The following is a 14,615-nucleotide window of genomic DNA, read 5'->3' as shown; positions in this document are numbered from 1 at the left end:
GCATAATGATTTCTGATTCACATAAGGAACCTAGACATGCCGTGGATGTATAAATATCACCCAAAAGGCTTTCAGCCCTATATTTTTAAAACACAAAGCAGTTCTAATTGAAATAGCCTTAGCCCTAGTTCTATAGGGTACGGCTGTTGAATATTGTTATGGTTGAAATGTTTAGTTCAGGAAAAAGATAAATGCTTGTATATATTTTTGCAGTCTCGGATTCCATTTCCTCCTTGTTTTCTTTCTTTAATTTAAGTGGTGTGTTTGTGTCTTTCCTGCTGTATTGGATGGGGAAAGGGGGCTGGATATCCCAAGCACCAGAACTTACTTTAATGTACTGCAGACTAAGAGTCAGATGGGAAAAGCAGTCTGTGAAACGCTGCATTTGGCCAAGCAGTAAAGTAAACCTGCCAGTGTGTTCAATTGGCGACGTTCTTGAAGTCTGAAATAATGTTTACTTACACGTTTTGCTTTGTAAGCCAACAAGTCCCAGGTGCCTCTGCAAAATAGATTTGCGGCCCTGGAACCCGAGGGAGAGGTGAATACAGATGTGGAATCAGCCCCACCTGTGAGGGTGCCTCGGGGGAAGCGGACACACCCGCACCTCAAAACTTCTTCCACACGGAAGGATAGAAGGGTAGTCGTCATAGGTGACTCCCTTCTGCAAGGAATGGAAGGCCCTATATGCCGGCCTGACCCTACCCGCAGGGAGGTGTGCTCCCTCCCCGGGGCACGGGTCAGGGACATTGCTGGGAGACTTCCCAGTCTGATCTGCCCTTCTGATTACTATCCCCTGCTAGTAGTTCAGGCTGGCAGTGAAGAAGTTAGTAAAAAAAGCCTGAAAGCTCTCAAAGATGATTTCAGGGGACTGGGGCGGGTAATCGAAGGAACAGGTGTGCAAGTGGTTATTGCATCTGTACCTTCAGTGGCAAGGAGGGATACTGAGTTGGGCCTAAAACCCCACCTCTTAAACAAATGGTTAAAGAGTTGGTGCAGACATAGGAGTCTTGGTTTTTTTGATCATGGGGCAATTTATTCGGCACCTGGCATGACAGCGGCAGATGGAAGCAGCCTGTCTCAAATGGGTAAGAGGGTTCTAGCTGAGGAACTGTCAGGACTTATTGACAGGTGTTTAAACTAGGTAGGATGGGGGAAGGGGACAAAACGAGGGCCGCTGGGTCTGAGGCGGCAGTTCAAGACTCAAAGCAGAGCTCGCTGGGTGCAGACAATGGAGTTAAAAGGCATGGAGAGGGGTGGGGAGATGCTGCCTCTCTCAAGTGCCTGTATACCAACGCGCGAAGCAGGGGGAATAAACAGGAAGAATTGGAGCTCTGTGTGCGGTCAAGTGGCCATGATCTCATTGCGATCACGGAGACATGGTGGGACGGCTCGCATGACTGGAATGTTGTCATGGAGGGCTATGTGCTTTTTAGGAAAGATCGGCTGGCAAGGCGGGGTGGTGGAGTTGCTCTTTATGTGAGAGAGCAGCTAGAATGTATTGAACTCCACCTGGGCGAGAGTAATGTAGAAGTTGAGAGCTTGTGGGTGAGAATCAAGGGCCAGGCTGGCAAAGGGGACACTGTTGTGGGTGTGTACTACAGGCCTCCTGATCAGGAGGAGGAGGTTGATGAGGCCTTCCATAAGCAACTGGAAGTAGTGGCACGCTCCCAGGCACTGGTACTTATGGGGGATTTCAATTATCCAGATTTTTGCTGGACGACCAACACGGCCAGGCATGCGCGGTCCAGACAATTCTTGCAGTGCATTGAAGATAACTTCCTGATGCAGGTGGTAGAGGAACCGACGCGGGGTGGGGCATTGCTGGACCTTATTCTCACCAATAAGGAAGGACTTGTTAAGGAAGTAAAAGTTGGGGGCAGCTTGGGATGTAGTGACCATGAGATGGTGGAGTTCGAGATCCTGAGTGGAGGAAGCAAAGCAAAAAGTAGGATTGCTACCCTGGACTTTAGGAGAGCCAACTTTGATCTCCTTCGGGACCTACTTGGGGCTATCCCATGGGCCAGGGTGCTAGAAGGCAAGGGGGCCTGTGAGAGCTGGTTAGCGTTTAAACGGCTCTTCTTCCAAGCTCAGGATCGGTGCGTCCCTGTGACTAAGAAATCGGGAAAAGGTGCAAGGAGACCTGCGTGGATGAGTAATGAGCTCATGTGCAAGCTCCACGGAAAGAAGAAAGTACATGATATGTGGAAGAAGGGTCTGACCACTTGGGAACAATACAAGAATGTAGTCAGGGACTGCAGAGATGCAACCAGGAAGGCCAAAGCCCACCTGGAGTTGAATCTAGCTAAGGAGATAAAGAATAATAAAAAAGGCTTTTTTAAATACGTTAACAGCAAAAGGAAGGCTAGGGAGAATGTGGGCCCCATACTAGGTGAGGGGGGCGCTCTGGTAACAGGGGATGCTGAGAAGGCGGAAATACTGAATGCCTTCTTTGCTTCTGTCTTTAGTGAAAGGGCTCTCCCTCAGGAATCCCAGACCCTGGAGGTTGATGAGAGAGTCTGGGGAATGGGAGATTTCCCTTTAGTCAGGGAAGAGGTGGTCCGTGAGTGCCTAGGAAACATTAAGGTCCATAAATCCATGGGACCTGATGGGGTGCATCCGCGGGTGCTGAGAGAGCTGGCGGAAGTCATTGCTGAGCCGCTCTCTGTAATCTTTCAGAGGTCTTGGAGAACTGGGGAAGTGCCTGAAGACTGGAGGACGGCCAATGTCACTCCAGTCTTCAAAAAGGGCAAGAAGGAAGACCCAGGTAACTATAGGCCAGTCAGCCTCACCTCTGTCCCAGGGAAGGTGATGGAACAGCTTGTGCTGGATGCCATCTCCAGACAACTGGGTGATAAGGAGGTTATCATGAGTACTCAGCATGGGTTCACCAAGGGTAGGTCGTGCTCGACCAACCTGGTGGCCTTTTATGAAGATGTCACTAGCTGGGTGGACAGGGGGAGGGCGGTAGATGTAGTCTACCTTGATTTCAGTAAGGCTTTTGATACTGTCCCCCATGACATCCTTATAACAAAGCTGAGGAAGTATGGGATAGATGAGTGGACGGTGAAGTGGGTTGAGAATTGGCTGACTGGCAGAGTGCAGAGGGTTGTCATTGGTGGTGCGGTGTCTGGCTGGAGGCCTGTAACTAGTGGCGTCCCCCAGGGGTCTGTACTGGGTCCGGTCTTGTTCAACATCTTCATCAACGACCTTGATGAGGGGATAGTGACCACCCTCAGCAAGTTTGCTGATGACACGAAGTTGGGAGGATTGGCTGATACACCTGAAGGCTGTGCTGCCATTCAGCGAGATCTGGACAGGCTGGAGAGCTGGGCAGTAAGAAACCGGATGAGGTTTAACAAAAGCAAGTGTAGAGTCTTGCACCTGGGTAGAAATAATTGCATTCACCAGTACAGGCTGGGGGAAGACCTGCTGGAGAGGAGCTCTGCTGAGAGGGACCTGGGCGTCCTGGTAGAGGACAGATTAACCATGAGCCAGCAGTGTGCCTTTGTAGCCAAAAAAGCCAATGGCATACTGGGGTGTATTAAAAAGAGCGTGTCCAGCAGGTCGAAGGAGGTGATCCTCCCCCTCTACTCTGCCCTGGTGAGGCCTCATCTGGAATACTGTGTCCAGTTCTGGGCTCCCCAGTACAAAAAAGACAGGGATCTCTTGGAAAGAGTCCAGCGGAGGGCCACTAAGATGGTGAAGGGCCTGGAGCATCTCCCCTATGAGGAGAGACTTAGGGTACTGGGTCTGTTTAGCCTTGAAAAAAGAAGGCTGAGAGGGGACTTGATCCAGGTTTATAAATACCTGAGGTGTGGGAGCCATAGTGGCGAGGCTGGTCTCTTTTCAGTAGTGCGTGGGGATAAGACTAGGGGTAATGGGATGAAAGTACAGCATAGGAAGTTCCGCACAAATGTGCGGAAGAACTTCTTTACAGTGAGGGTGACGGAGCACTGGAACAGGCTGCCCAGGGAGGTTGTGGAGTCTCCTTCTCTGGAGATATTCAAGACCCGCCTGGACGCCTTCCTGTGTGACATGGTGTAGGGAGCCTGCTTTGGCAGGGGGGTTGGACTCGATGATCTCTAGAGGTCCCTTCCAACCCCTACAATTCTGTGATTCTGTGATTCTGTTAAGTCTTTTGGTTTTTCTATAGCATGTTCTGTAGAAATAAAACGTTGTTCCTATGAACCATTGGTGCACTTTGCTGTTCTTTATGTTTTGGAAACATCCCGTGGATGCTGTGGTTAACCCCACAGCATCTGCTACCCCAGGTTATACTGGACTTCCAGCTGAGATGAATGACTTTACTGCTCCCAGCACTGCTTGAGCAACCTGGTCTGTGTGAATTCATACTGCATAACAAATACATACTTGTATGTAGCTGCCAATTAATCCCAATTCTCAAGCATGAAAATAACTTCTGTTTCGATTTTTGCCTTATGAAAATGACATGAAAAACTGAATGAGATGCTGAGCTGCTGATGGACAAATTGACAAAGCCTTATTGCTCCAGGTAGCTCAGGTGTTCCTATATGAAGCTGCACAGTAAATGTGCCATGTCTTCATCTGATCAAGCAGCTGGAGCTGATATTTTAATGTGTTTCTATTCCAGAAAAAGAAAAAAAAAAACTGAAAGAGAAAAGCCTTTTAAAATTGTCTTGTTTGCATCATTCTGACATGCTGCGCTCTGTCTGTGAATTCAGCTCTTGGTTCTGTTGGTATCTGCAGCCCCTGATTCTTGTGGTGTCTTCATTTTCTTCCAGCATCACTGTTTGTGTATATATGCTCTATTGAACAAGGACATGAACATCCAGCAGCACTGGATGGTAAAATACTGTATGAAATTCATTGTGGAAATTTCCTTGTATTGTAATTTCCAATACTCAGGTAACTGTAACAATATCTCTGTAAGTCAAATACTTTTATAAAATGACTCAAATAGATGCTCGTCCTGTTGTTATTGGTTTGGTGTTACGAAGCACAAGTGTAGAAATGAAGGATTGAACTGCTGCTGGGGGTTGCAGGTAGGCTGGGATTCTGTCGGGTGATATTTCTGCCTGCTGGGGATGTGAGTGGGCGTTGGGCCTGAGCCCCGCTTGTGTTGGTCACAGCACAGGGGCTGCGGGAAACACTGGGAGAGCAGAGTGGGGAGAGCCGGGCTGTGTGCAGGCCAGGGCATGACATGGAACCTCGGCAGCTGCGCAGCTGCTGAGCTTTTCCCCCAAGTCTTCAGACTCTCGGGTGATAACAATGTGCAGCAAAGCCAGCTGGGCACTGCTGATATATCACTGCAGGGTTAGGGGATGAAGCCCTGCAGCACCCGCATGGCACTCCCTGTAATCTGCCATCCTTATGTGCACAGCTGCTGTAGGTGTTGTTGGAGCAGCGGAGTGGCAGTGCTGTGCTGCAGGGCAGCTACACACCCAAAGGGTCTCCATAGGCTGCAGTGATGTGACCCAAGTCCCACACTCACTTTCTTTCCCATTCCCAAGAATGACATACCAGTAGCAAAATATGTTTTCCCCTTTTCCCAGTGTCCAAAGACAAAGATGAGGTGTCTTAGCAAGTGCACCAGCAATGTGTGGAGCAGAACCGCCTTGGGAGCCACTGTCACACCTGAGTCAATCTGTTCTAGGCTTCCCATGGAAATGTAGCATTTTGACTCTTTGTTAGTAAATCTTTGAGGTTGCATTTGACTTGCTGTTGCAATGTCTGCTGCTTGCTCTTCATGCAGCTAGTCCATGTATTTGTTTATGTAGTCAGTGCTAGGGTTTGATTTAGACAGCTCCGCCATCTTTTCAAGAGCTGCTCCATGGCCGGCTGTGGAGAGAGGGTGAGTGGGAGAGGACACCTGTGTCCCACAGTGGCTCCTCCAGTCAGTAAAGGTCCTGAAATTGGTCTCTTCAGCTAATAGGGAGCTTTCCTCAGCTACCATGTGTTTGGAAAGAGGAAGAGCAGTCCCAGGGCCTTCAGCTGTGAGACTCTTCACACAGACCTTGTGGAGATATCTGCAGGTGTAGTCTGGGATGGAATGGCTCCTGTTTGGCTCTTGTTACCCACGTGCGGCATGTGGTTATTGATCTTTGAAGGGAGCAACATAGGAAAGAATCCTGTTCTCATCTACTACCTAATGCTAAGTCATTCCTCCTCACGGGGAAGTGACTAAGCATTGGTCCTGGGTGCTAGGAGAGGAATGTCAGATCTGAAATCAGTGTGAATGATGGACATCCTTGTTTAACACAGGGCCGCTCTGTAGTGCAGAGGTGCTTGTGAGTTCAGAAGATACCTGCTGAAGGAGAACTGCCTTGCTGTTGGACGTCATCAAGCTGCAGTCTTCCCAGGCAACAGCAAAACAGGCAGAGGTGTGTGCTCCAGACTGTGCCAGCCTTTGATTCTGTTCCTGAGGTGAGCTGCACTTTGCTCGCTGCAAATTCCAACTATATTTGTAGGAATTATTACTATGAATAACACAAAGGTGGTGTTTGAGTCGCAGACAGACGCAGCAGAGCCCTTTGCTCTGATCTTTTCACTCAAGCAGCTTTTTGCCATCCCCACCTGGAGCCACTGAAGCGTGCAGCCAGCAGCTGGACTCAGTGGTCCTCGCAGGGACCATCCAGCTCAGGAATTCTATCATTTTACAATCACTGAGCTTGGCAGACTTGCAAAGAGTGTGGGTGTGACAGCAAGCAATTAGCGTGGCCAGCATCAGGAACTCATGGTTATGAGCTTAGGACTGGTTTAGGTTTGCCAAGCAGGGGGACTAATGCTGGGATCCTTCTCTCCAGCCTGGAGGCTCTCACACAGCAGCATGGTTCTGTGTTTGGCAGGTGGGTTGGACCCAGGCTGTGCAAGAATCAACTGGGCTCTGCTTCAGCTGCAGTCTGAGGGCCTTTGGCTGCAGCCAGCTGCTGTTCACACAGGGTGCAGAAAGCTCCAGAGCCACACAAGTGCCTTCAGGCTCCGAGTGAAACCCCACAAGCTGAGGGGAAGGAAGTGAACATCATCAGAGGTGGGGACTGCACAGCACTGATATGTGGTGACAGATCGAGGTGGGCGGTGAAGTTGGGAAGACCAAGAATGAAAGATGGGAAAAGCAGCTGAATTTAAAGGAAGAGATGCGAAACCAACAGGATCATCACCCTGTAATTGCCAGCCCAAACAAGGGACGTTTTGACCAGCGACTGCTCTGATCCACTTAACAAAAGACACAAAACCACTCCATAAACTTAGAAGAACTGCTCAAAGCCACACTGGTTTGCTTCCGTATCTCTTATGGGACGGCACCAGCCAAATCGTCCCTTCTGGTCTGAGGATGAGGAGGGTCAGATCCTTTCAGAGCACCAAACCTGGCAGCCAACCTCATCACCAAACAAGCAGACAGGATCCAAACGCCAGCACTCTCCATTCATCATCCCACTTCCTCGCTGCAGTCAGTCTGATGCTTCATGAGATTCAGAAGCAAACAAAATCAATACAGTCATCTTGATCCCTGCAGGAACACGCTGTGAGCAACAGAACACCTTCCTGGAAGAACTACCTCCATGAACAGAGGCAGCGACCACCTCCTCCCCTCCTACAGCCTCATTGCTTTCTCCTTAAGTATCACCACATGGAGACTCGACCCTCCCTGGCACCCAGGCACCAAAGGGCTCTTTTCATGTTCTTTACACCAGGCTGGGAAAGAATCTTGGCTTCAAAACTTCCAGAGCAGCAAGAAGGAAGTATTGGTTCTCTTCACAGACAGCCTTGGCTATTCCACTGCTGCCAGTGGGGAACATCAGCAGAGAGCATCTCTAAAGCAGAGAGAAGCATATGTATGAGAATGAAAGTAAATTAGGTCTGAGCAGGATTAATTGGGATTTAATTGAACTATGTGAACTGGAACTCGGGTCACAAGCTGCTTATTAACCTGCCTCAAGAGATCATTCAGCTTGCACTGCAGGAGCACAAGGATGCACTGTGAGCAGGATGGCGTGTGGTCAGAGAGGGAGACCTGCTTGAACAGTCAAAAATGGAAGAGAAAAACTGCTTGAGATAGATGCCTGGGAATTTGAGGACTTACCGCACAGTCTTTCTTTCCTTTCCTCTTCTGGGGAGGGAACCAAGTAACACCAGCCAGAGCTCACCCAGCTCACCGCTCCTCCTGCAGCCCAAGTGGCTGCCAGGCAGCTCCCTGCTACAGCTACACTTGCCAGGGAGCCTACAGAAATCCCCATTATCAATCGACTGAATCCCCATCTAATCCCCCGATCCTATTAACAAACACTGCCTTTATTTTGCTACCTCCACGGGGGCTCTTGGAGCCAATATCCCTCATGAGAGGCAAATTAATTAAGACATTGCACCGTTTCCTCTTTCCAGGAAGGTGGAGGTGTTCTGGCAGACATTTTGCTGCTTCCAAGTCAAGCACGGACACACGCATGCCTGAAAGTATGAGCTAACCACCTTCACACAGATCGAAGGAGCTGAATGGCCTCCCCTAAATGGGTCACTCTCGTGAACAGGCCATGGATGTCCTTGTGTTTCTACAGAGCTCCAGCAGCTTTCATAGTAAACACACAGAAAGAGGCAGCATGACTTTTAAAAAGTTATTTTTGTTTTAATTTGAAACAAAGATTATATGTAATTGGTGTGAGATATTTTTGTCATGTTTCTTTGTCCTGAGATCTCCAAGCAACTTCGGAATGCTTTTGTCTTGCATGCTTTGTTCTGTTCTCCTCATGCTGCCCACCTGACTCATCCACCAACAGCAAGGGAGATAAGCAAACGCGGTCCTTCTCACACTGATGGTTCCAGCAAATGTGCTGTTAGGCTTCTGGTAGAGAACAGACACAGCACAGCACTGCTGCCGGACCTGGGCTCACAATGCATTTGTCAATTGAGGATGTCAGTCTGTGTATGCAAAAGGATGGCAGACTTGCAGCCCCACCACAGAACCCTTTTCTTCAAAGCCACTGTAAGCCCTGTGGCACCTAACACAGCAGGTTTTCCTCCCGTTGACTCATTCATGATCAAACAAACCAAGCAGTGAGCTGGCATCTGGAAGCTCCAGATGCCTTACAGAGACTCTGTGGCTATGACACCACCTCTCTCCAGTCCCATCTAGCCATATTTCAGGCTAACACTGGACCGTCCCTGGCCCTGAAGAGACAGACCCTGAAGGAATGCAGTGTCTCCAGCTCTTACCATATATCAAGTCCCAAATAGGTGAAGTCCTCTTTGCTGCTAATGCATTGGAAGCCCTTCCCTTCCAACTTCCTTAGTTCCTCTCCGCAGTTCATGAAAGGGAAAGCACAGCCATGCCTGAAAAACAGACCACGCAGTCCGTTGCCATTGGTGCACCTCTGAGGAAGCATTCCAGGCGATTCTGCTGTCCTTTGTGCCTTCCTGCTCAAGCCCTTATCATTTCTTTTTGCTTTCCTTCTTGGATTTCTTGCTCAGCTGAGCAGCACTTGCCTTGGGTTTCTTCACCGTCTCCCAAGTCTTAGACTCAAAGCTCTCTGAGTCCTGCAAGAAGCAATTTGGAAACAGTCAGGGAGCTTTCTAACAACTGGCTGATGCCCAGCTCATTTCAGGCATTTATGTGAAAGCAAAAATACGTAAGTGCTGGGTATTTCCGCTGGAATGCATCTATATCAGGCTGAGCCTACATTTAGTAAGACTTGAACAGCACCATCCCTGCTTCCTCTGCATGTGTTTCTGGATGAGTGTGAATCCACACACAGCCTGTTACCACAGAGGTTGTTATAAGCTTAAGTGCCTAAATCATAGTATCATCATAGTATCATAGTCTCGTGCGGGTTGGAAGGGACCTTAGAGATCATTGAGTCCAACCCCCCGGAATTCGAGCCTCCTGTGTAGCAGAGCGGCACTTCTACCACTTGCGCCACAGGGGGGATTCGAACCCAGGGCCTCCGGTGTTGCAACGCGGCATTCCTACCACTTGCGCCACCGGGGCACACAAATCAGGCTTTGTAGAAAAGAAACACCCCCATTTTAACAGCAGGACAAAAACCAACACTAAACAACAATTATTCACACCAGAAAAAGGAGAAGATATCACAGAATCACCAGCATGTATTAAACCATTGAAAAAGTATTTCTGCCAAATTTTCTTCCTTATCATGTGTGAGACAAAAGGTAAGCCTCAAAACAGCAGTCAGAATGTTACATTCAGAGCCTTTACACCAAGACCAAAATCCAGGCAGGGCACTGAAGGCAAAGCTCTTTTCACCTGGACTAACAAGGAATCCTAAGCTATAAAGTTTGTTTCCTTCAGGCAGATGACAGATCATATTTCAGCCATGGGAAATAAAGTCTAGTTATCTGGTAAAGACACGAGGGAACAGCACCAGTCTCATTGGAGAAAGCGCACACACACAGATTGCCTATTTTCATTAAATGCATTTGAGTCTAAATATTGCTTTAGCATCTTGGGTTCTAGCAGTCAGAGCTTGCCAACTGGAAAAGGACACACAGAAAATGCCAGAGCAAGATCTGCTAGCTTCAAGCTCCCAACACAGAGCACCAGATAATAGAGGGGCAGACATGCATCTGACAGTATCCTTTAATCAAAGAGTCCTGTTCAATCATCTCTAAAGTCACTGGGCTATTATAGTTCACATCTGTGTGGTTTCCCAAGGAAAGTGAGTTGGCTGCCTTTCCAAAGGCTGTAATCAGTGCACGGGGAGCAGCGAGGCTCTGCAGAAACAGAGCAACAAGCAGCTATTACTCAGGTTTGTAGATTGGTGCTGCTGAGAAGTGAACACTGATGCCTTCTGCTGTTCGAACCAAGGTAGTCTCCAAAGCCTGAAGCCTCTAAAACAAAGAAGCTCATCTGTACCTGAACCTAAGCATCATTCCTAAGAAATGGAGAGTGTCTCTTTTGTTTATTGTCATGTGAATTAATCACATGCACAGGAAATCATGGGGACAGTGCATATACGGAGAAAATAAGAAATAGAGCATATAAACAACCTAAACACAAACAAGCTTGTCAGTTCTATCACATTAATAGGACAAATGAGGGCCAGAAACCCCACACCTAACAAAGAGGTCATCATTCTCAAAGAACAAGCACTAGATATACAGTATCTACAGAAGTACAGAAGAGAGACAAGCTCAAGGCGCAGGGACACCTTTCTTCCTCCCATGCCACTTTTGTTTCTCTCGGCCCTTGGAGAACAGGGGATGCTCACAGTCCATCGCCAGCAGTTCCAGATGGGCTGAAAGGCCACCAGTTGGGAACACCAACACGGAAACGTGGGACAAGCAGCTCCATTTCCAGGGAGGGACGTGAAGCCGACCACTTCATGGCTCTGTGATTGCCAGCCCTAGCCAGGCGCGTTTTGAGCTGCTAATGAAAGAGGCAGCACCACTATTCATATGTTTGTTTTGCTTTAATTTGCAACAAAGAGATGCTAAATGCATCCAAAATACATTTCAATATGAAATCAAATAATTGGGATACTGGTAATGACTAAAGTTTCCTTAGTTCCTCTTCGCAGTCCACAAAAGGGAAAGCACGGCCATGCCTGAAAACAAGACCACGCAGTGTGTGTCCTTTGGTGCACCTCAGAGGAAGCATTCCAGGCGATTCTGCTGTCCTTTGTGCCTTCCTGCTCAAGCCCTTATCGCTTCTTTTTGCTTTCTTTCTTGGCTTTCTTGCTCAGCTGAGCAGCACTTGCCTTGGGTTTCTTCACCGTCTCTCAAGTCTGAGACTCAAAACCCCCTAAGTCCTACAAGAAGCAATTGGGAAACAGTTAGGGAGCTTTCTAACAACTGGCTGACAGCTGCTTTGAGAGCTCAAGTCACCTGACCGAGCAGCTTTGGGGGCCAGCACTGGAAATTGCCTTCCTGACCTCAGGGCACATTAGAAACTCCACCTTTGTCTAGTTCCCAAAAAACCCATGCAAACCAGAGCCTAAAGTCCTCTCTTGCAAGGCGGTCCATGCTGGGAGGGTGGACCCTCTGCCTGGCAGCTCACAGGGCTCAGCAGCAGCTGCAGGATAGGATGAGCTGGCACCTCAAGGCTGCTGGCGTGCAGAAGGAAGGACAGAACCAAGTGCGGCACTCTCAGCAGTGCCGGGGCACACTGCCATAGGCAACAGCTACAGACAGTTCCCTCACAGCTGACTGCCTGAGCATTCCTATTAATCTCACACAGCGCTACTTACTGCCTTTGGGGACTTGGAAACTGGCAGGATGATGGCCAGCACACACAGGAGCTGGAAAAGGGCTCCAAACAAGAGTCCATAGCGCAGCACGTTCTCCATTAGGGTGGGCTCAGGGATCTCAGGTGATGAGAAATGCAGTTCAGCAGCCATAGAGCAGACAGCTGCTGCTCCACTGCTCTCACAGAGGCTGCCTGCTGTGAGGGGGGGAAAAATGGCATCGTTAGTGTCAGGCACTGCAATGGGGTTACTTCCTGCTAGCAAACATTTCCAGGCTGACTTAGAGAGTTGCTGGGATGATATCCAGGGCCTACTGACTCGCGAACAAAGAGGGACATCAAAGTTGCATTTCAGTTGCCTTTGTCCACCTGCCTAGGAAAAGACCCCTCAGCCTTCAGTACTGCTGCACTTGCAGGTGGGGGGAAGATAAGCAAGAGAGGACGGGTGGATGTCAAAGAAGGGAAGAGCTTAACAGACAAGAATAAACCTATCCCTGAGCTCCATTACACATGCGTGACCACTGCCTTATTAATATTAATACCAGTATTATTCACAGAATTAAAGTTTCCCATGTTCACGTACCTGGTTGTGGACGTGTTTGCTGTCTTGCTGCTGCTGTGCTCTACAACGCCAGCCACAGAAATAAAGCGTGAAGAAAGCTGATCTGTTGAAGACAGAGGAGTGAGCTGTGCTTAACCAACACTGCTTCAGAGCACGTTTACAGTAAGGCACACCTACCTTACAATGGCCACGCAGGAAGCTCCAGACACAGCTCCGGACTGTTTCCATGAAGCCCAATTGCATTTCACAGCCACTCACGCTCTGTAGCTCGACAATCTGCAACAGAAAAGTCACAAGATGCAAATCCCATCCCTCAGAGATGTCACAGACCTCCCCACTCATGGAGCAGTACTCATGTCATTGGGTGAGAAAGCAGACGTGTGCTTACCGAGTGAGCACTGTTTGCTGCCAGTTGCTGGTAGGACCCCACCTAACTCTAAGTAGGAACAGTAACCTACGCCTAACTCTAAAGCAGGAACAGAAACCTAGACCTAACAATAAAACATGAACAATAACCTATACCTAACTCTAAAACAGGAACAATCATCTGCTAACACTAAAACATGAACAATAACCTACTCCTAATTAAAAAACACTAACAATAACCTACTCCTAACAGTGCAACTAAACTTAACACTAAAATTGTAGTACAATGTGTAGAACAATAGAAATAGGGTTAAGATGGATCCAGGGGCCCTCAGAGGTCTCAAAGGAGGAGATGATGTTAAATGAAGCCACACGGCTAATGCTGGGGGCGAGGGCCACGCAGACGGTATGGAGCCCAGCGCCTGGACCAGCAATGGCGGAGCTGAGATGGTAAGGATGTGGGGCCTGGCACGGTGGTGTGGTGCCAGGCCAGCTGTGTCGTGGGCGGATCCACCTCCATGGGCTCATCAGGAGGTGGATCCACCTCCATGGGTTCATCAGGAGGTTGATCCACCTCCATGGGCTCCACGGAGGGGGTCACACGGCTGGTCCAGGCGCGATGGGAACGGGCTCTCTTGCCTGTCTGCTGCCTGATGGTCATGGCGGGCCCCCTCCTCCTCCTCTTCGACCCTGCGGTCCCCGGCTCCATCTTCCCACCTAAATCCTGGGAATCCTCCAGCCTCGCTCTCTTGGTTCCCAACATGGCTGTCAACGGCCGGAGCTCTAAGAGGCGAGTGCGTTGCGTGGGGCAGCGGTGACCAAGGTGACCAAGGTGACATGGCCAGGGTTCTAACATGGCAGCCGCACTGCTGGCACTGCTGGCACTGGCATTCCACAGGGCATGAGGAGGGGGCTGGAGGACAGGGCACGGCACGGGAGCCAGAAGGAACTGCCTGTGCCCAGCGAGCAGCCCTTCTCTCCGGCCAGCAAGAGGGCACAGAGGAGCCGGCCCTGAGCAAAGGGCCCTCGGCCACCTTCATCCTCCCCCTTCTTTGACAAGGGAATCTCTTGGCGCTGCTATACGCAGCATGCAGCACCACGTTGATGGGGCTCCTGAGCTCAGCGCCAACAACAGCAGGCTCCAAAGGGTACCTGACTACGCCAGCCTGCTGGGACACACCAGCTCTGCTCTCCATGTTCAAATCCAGAGCCTCTCCTTGTAATACCTCCGACTCAGTTCGCATTCCAGTCACTCTGATTACATCCCACGTCCGCACACTGTGCTGAAACACACACGGGGCCACGCTGCCTCACCGACCCTCAGTGGGGACCCACAGCCGTACAGCACCATCAGCACAGCAGAACCGGACCATGCTCCTGATGCTGCCACTTGTCCAACCACCCTCTCGCTGCCCCCATTCTGCTCAGGCATCCGGTCCCAGCAACAAACACCAGCACAGAACTGAAGCCCCAACTCATCCCGCTCACTGACAGCCAGAGCAAGGACATGTTACA

At 49.6% G+C, this 14,615-nt stretch overlaps 1 pseudogene; it reads right to left on the bottom strand.

Moving 5' to 3' along the window:
• Positions 1–11,630: 11,630 nt before the first annotated feature.
• On the bottom strand, positions 11,631–12,326 carry LOC146754482 (protein MANBAL-like; annotated as a pseudogene).
• Between the last annotated feature and the right edge of the window lie 2,289 nt (positions 12,327–14,615).

Source organism: Coturnix japonica, chromosome W (assembly GCF_054131305.1).
Source record: "Coturnix japonica strain WE chromosome W, WE-NBRP24, whole genome shotgun sequence".
NCBI classification, from domain to species: domain Eukaryota; kingdom Metazoa; phylum Chordata; class Aves; order Galliformes; family Phasianidae; genus Coturnix; species Coturnix japonica.
The sequence above is the reverse complement of the archived record's forward strand: the minus strand, read 5'-3'. Positions and strand labels throughout refer to the sequence as shown.